Source organism: Leuciscus leuciscus (assembly GCF_965113295.1).
Source record: "Leuciscus leuciscus genome assembly, chromosome: 7".
Classification (NCBI taxonomy): Eukaryota; Metazoa; Chordata; class Actinopteri; order Cypriniformes; family Leuciscidae; genus Leuciscus; species Leuciscus leuciscus.
Genome location: NC_138731.1, coordinates 32,293,173 through 32,299,172, shown reverse-complemented (window position 1 = coordinate 32,299,172; position 6,000 = coordinate 32,293,173).

Genomic DNA, 6,000 nt, shown 5'->3' with positions numbered 1-6,000 from the left:
TTATTATGAGATTTTTTTTTCATAATTTTTGTTATGTCACACCATAAGACACATTTACAGTACAGTTCAGTAAAAATGTAACAAAAAGAAAAACAGAAAGAATTCTCAACCATCAGACTTCACTACATAAATATATGGGTTTTTAAAATGGTGTTTAACAAAACAAACAAACAAAACATTTAAATGCATATTTGAGGAGCCAACAGGAGTAGAGAAGGAAAAATGAAGACTAACACCAGAAACATCAGGCTGAAATGGCCATGAATTATGCCTACTGTAAATATACAAATATGCAAATATAACTACATTTAAAATAAACTATAGCACAGAAATACATCAAATAAAAATAAAATATCCATTTAAAGAATCTTAAAAGACTTCAGTCTTTTGATTTCTGATCTTCTGCAAATCAAAGTTACTTTACGTGATGTCAGAGTATGAGAATTATAGCCTAGTAGAAAAGTAGAAAATAACAGATGGCAGAAATTTCATGAAACAAAGGTAATAATGACTCACTGTCATCCAGATCACAACTGGAGGCATCTGGCACAGGCGGCAGCTCAGGATCCACAGGATCTGCATGCTGTGTTTTCTTAATCTTGGATGGACCTGGCACACACAGATCTTCACAGACCTGGCCTGGCAGGCACATCATCATCTCATGATCCACAGGATTTCTGTCCGGCGTTTGCTTCATCTTGGAGGGACCTGGCATAAAAGAAGATGTGTTTTTATCTCAAAATATCTTAAAGAACAGTGGAGTATATTGCAATTATCAGATTTACCAATTGTTATAATTTCCATTTATGCTGGTCAATTATAAACAATAGGTAAAATTGAACTGCTAGCAAAAATTGAAGCGAATTTGGTGGGGCCGAGGGGCCGCTGCTGCAAATATGTGGGTGGCTCGTCCCCTAACAGATCTCACTCCAAACTCTTGATACAACTTGAGAGCTCTGTATAAACCTCTAATAAACTACTCAATAATGAGTGTGTGATGTGAACGAGTGTGAACTCTATGACTGAAATTAGCACAGCATGATCACAAATCAATCGCGCTGCCTTATGAGTCTCAGAAATCAGAGCTTTATCAATAACAGCCGATCAAATAAAATACTTGAAAATACTACATACTGCACATTTTCTACTTTTCTTTTGACAAGAGCCTAATCTCAACTATAAGCTACTGAATCACACACATTCACACTACTTGAAGAGTCTATTTAAACTTTTTAAACCACTATATGATACACAAATGAGTGTGAACTATAGGCTATGAATGAAACCAACCAGCCGTGCTGCCGTCTCTCTGTGCGTCTCTCAGAAATCACTTGTCAAGAGCCTAATCTCAACTATAAGATACTGAATCACACACATTCACACTACTTGATGTGTCTATTTAAATGTTTTAAACCTTGTACTATACAGTATGATAGTATATGTTTGATGTCGCAGTCTCTCCCAGAGCTGGAAAACGTTACGGCCTATTCGTTATAATTAGGTTTTTTTATTTAACATGTATTATTGTTTTAAGTGGAAGATATTTTATATTTTGTTATAATTACAATAAAAATGTTTTTTTTATGTCACACCATAAGACACATTTACAGTACATAGTGTTGCTTTCGTCAACGAAAATTATGACGAAATATTGTCGTCAACGAACCGTTATCACCTGACGAAAACGAGACGAGAAGTCTATTCTATATTCTTAAAAGCTTTTTGTATCAATTGAAATGTCTCCTTTAATAAAGTTTAAAAATAATGAAAAAAAATGTAAAAGACAATTATTAGCTTGCTAGATCCACTGCTGGTCGAGAAAATAATATTATAATGGGGGAAATAATATTAATATTCTCTAAAAACAAGCCTTATTTTGAGTGGAAACCAAGATAATACTGTTGAAAATAATGTTGGAGATAATAATGATTTACCATGATTTGGCTTGACGCCGGAGTGATCTGGAGTGGGTGATGATGGTTCAGGCATAAAAGGCTCCACAACAGTCACAGCATCACTGGAAGAGCTGCTGAAAACACCCTTCCAGAGCTTATGGAAACGACCAGGTTCCTTCATACGTTCTGGAGAAACAAATGAAAACAACTATTAAACCCATCTCTGACGTCAAATTAAGCAATGACATAATGATATAACTTATATTTTACTATTCAAATCTTATCTGTAAAGTTACAAATCTAAAGTAATGGGAATTGTTCACGCTATCCACCTGACTTCTGCTTAATGCCTGCATAAATGTCCCAACATATTATTTCACAATATTAATAGTAATTTTATTCCACTATTATCACGATTACGAGGTGATTCCGATTCAACGCTAAAGTTATTTTTCTTATTTTATCTGATCTTTAATTAAAAAGAAAACATACATTTCCAGGCTTCATTTGGCCAACTCTGGCACATGTGGCTCAGTTCTTGTAATGCTAAAGATCATATGGGCCATATCTATATATATATATTTTTTTTTTTTTTATTAAACACTGACATTTATTATGCATAGCAATGTCTTATTTATGACATAACCGACTCTGTAATGCTCGGCACGACAGCCATTTTGACAATTTTGCATGTTTTTGACAATTCAAGAGAAATAAGTGGTGAAATTGAATTCTTTTCTGGATCGTATGCTGTCTGTGAAGCGGCTTTCTGTGCGTGTGTTTCTGGTGTGTGTCAGACAGCCATCGAGCTCATGCCTTATTGAGAACGTTTTGCTAACATTCCCATTCAATTAAGAAAACATAATTTCTAAATGTTCCCTGAACGTTCAAAACGTCCAGTTTTTTTAACGTTTCAAAAATGTTTTATCTTGGTTAAAGGAACATTCTATTTTATAATTTTTCATTATGGGAACGTTACTTTTGAATGTTCTCGGAATGTTCTGAAAATGTCAGATGAATGTTGGAAAAAATTGGTTTCACTTTATTTTGGTCCCTTTAAGACATTCTATGAGTCTACAGGGGAATTATCACAATTATGTCGGGACCAAAAGTGATCAAAAAAATATGCGGAGAACATTACGAAAATTAAATATAAAATGTTTTAAATCGAGCTATTAGTATTATTCTTATCCGTATCCGTGTAAGGATCAGCTGTTAAACGGGTCTTTCAGCAACCACGATATGCGCACGCATCCCGGATGTTTACAAACCTATAATTGGTCTATAAGTAACACTGCACATGTCTACTAACTCTCATTAGAGTATTAGTAGACCGTTAGGGTTAGAATAAGTTGACATGTAGTTGAAAAGTTACTTATATTCAGTAGAGTGTCTGTTGCTAGATCCATTGTTTTATTTAAAAAATGTCAGCGCTGGTCGAGAAAATAATATTATAATGGGGGAAATAATTTTAATATTCTGTAAAAACAAGCCTTATTTTGAGTGGAAAACAAGATAATACTGTTTAAAATAATGTTGGAGAAATAATGATTTACCATTATTTGGCTTGACGCCGGAGTGTTCTGGAGAAGGTGACGATGGTTCAGTCACAGCACTACCGGAACAGCAGCTGAAAACACCCTTCGTAGCCTTCCAGATCCTGAGCCAAAGACGTTCTGGAGCTTTCTCTGAAATGAAGAAAAAACTAATGAAAACAACTATTAGACCCATCTCTGACATCAAATTAAGCAATGACATAATGATATAACTTACATTTTACTATTCAAATGCTCCTCCCAACAGACATTCAGTTGTCTACAAGTAAAATTGCACCTACATGTCTACTAACTCTCATTAGAGTATTACAGGGTACCTGCACAATTTTTAAAGTCAAATTTAAGGCTTTTTAAGACCTTTTTAAGACCTGAAGAAATCAAAATGAATACCGTACATTAGGGGTGCGCAATATTGACAAAAATATGTCTCGATATTTTCAACGTTTTGTCGATAATAATTAGATGATATTTTAAAATTATTTAATGATTTACTGTACAGTTTTTTAATGTTTTAATTAAAGAATACTTTAATTATGAAACTAAAACCACCAGTAGGTGGCGGCAATTCACTGTCTTAATAAGCGAGTTGTTGGAGTCATTTATTCAACCGATTTGTTCAAACCATAGATATTATATAGAGACTAGATGCCCTATTGGCCGCTGGGCACTGAGAAATGCGGCCGCCATCTTAAACCGGTCATGTTCCTAGTTTCGTTGCGTGGCAGCAGTGAAGATGCTAGAGCACTGTGGAGTATTTTCCTGTTCTAATCGACGGACCATCGCAAATAGGGCCCGGGGGATTACTTTTAACATTACCGTACTATTGGTTGTATTTTGTGAATAGAATATTACCAGATAATTGAGAAGGAGCAAGGATCTTTGATATTACTGTACTGATATCGTAGCCAGCTAACGTTAGCTAGGCAATGTTTACTGCACCAGCCGGTGTTCACCTGACATGGAGAGGTGGGGTAAAGTAATAATTACAAGAGCTTCTCGGTTATTTTAGTCCCGTCCGAATGTGCATCTCAGTAATCATTTCGGACAATGTCAGTAAAGATTACGGCGACTTTTACCTTCTGTAAAAAGGTCCAGGAAAATTACCTCAGGTAACGTTAACGTTTATAAACGTGCGAATAGACCCTCTGTAAATCAAGTAATTTCGTGTTTAAAAGTAGTTTCCTGTGGTTTTTCAAGTATTGAGACGCTTTCGTTTTCTCCCTCCCTCAACTCAAGTGTTTTCCACATACCATTCAGATCAGAAAGAAGTTCGAAAGCACTTGTAAGAGGCACGAAACTTACTTTTACCGCAATCCAATCTTAAGTTAATTCATACATTGTTCGACCGGACATAACTGTTTTATATATATATATAAATATAGGTTATTTGTGTTTGCGCACGTGATATCAGGAAGCAATGTAAATGTAAAACACACACGTTTCTTCAACTTATTAAAATATCTTACTTTACTGCAACTATCTGTTTCTGCTTCTTTATCATATTTATAGTGTGTGATTTATAAAATAGCTTATATCCTACATCACATATTTTGATTTTGGACGTCTGGTCACTTTATATCTTATATCAGAATATTATTTTACTGTTAAGCCTACTATGAATATTAAAATACGCCGAACCATGTGTCCTGTATAATAGCTACATGAATGACCTTTGCAGCAAACAAACCCGCGTGAAAATCAGTTCGGTATTCAGTGAGATATGATTAATTAAATGCGCTGACAGCTCATTGCACCTGCCATACAGATTACACTGAGTGGAGCGAGTGACCGGTCTAAGATGGCGGCCCCACGGCTCGCCCGCGCCAGTAGGCAGTAGCGGTCGATAGGGCGTCTATCTATATGAAGTCTATGGTTCAAATGGCTGATTCATTCGGAAAACAAGTGATTGTTCATTGAATCGTTAAAATGATTCGTTCAAAACGCGGATTTCAGTAAAAAACAAATCTGTCTGTTGGACTACGGCTTCATTATGAAATTCTCGTCGGCGATATAAAGTGAAAATTGACAATATTGTGTCCAAAAAGTAACTCACAATGTTAACTTTATTGTTAATTTAACTGTTGTATAAAATAAATAGCACATTTGCAATTGTGCAAAGGAAAACGGCACTCTTGATCATGTGATATTCTAATATAACAACATAATATGATATAAATATAAGACAAAAACTAATTTGGGGACATCTATAACTGCACTTACACATCACGCAGTGAAAGCAAGCCTGAGAGACAAACGCGATGTCAGCTCGCACTCGCAGTGCCTCGTACATAGTTAAAACAATGATTAAAATATCATCATAGTTCATAGACAATATTGCACACTCCTAAGCACATAAAGAATTAACTTACAATCGAACTGACATTTACTCGTTTTCTTCTCTCCTCTCGCGTGCAGGAGACAGATAGGCTAATATACTGCCATAAGTGACGCGAATTGTCACGTGAACAAGCAAATCCACAAAGATGACAAAGATAGAAATAAAAATAATAATACGTAGGCCTACGCTAATTAGATAGTTTTAATTTCGA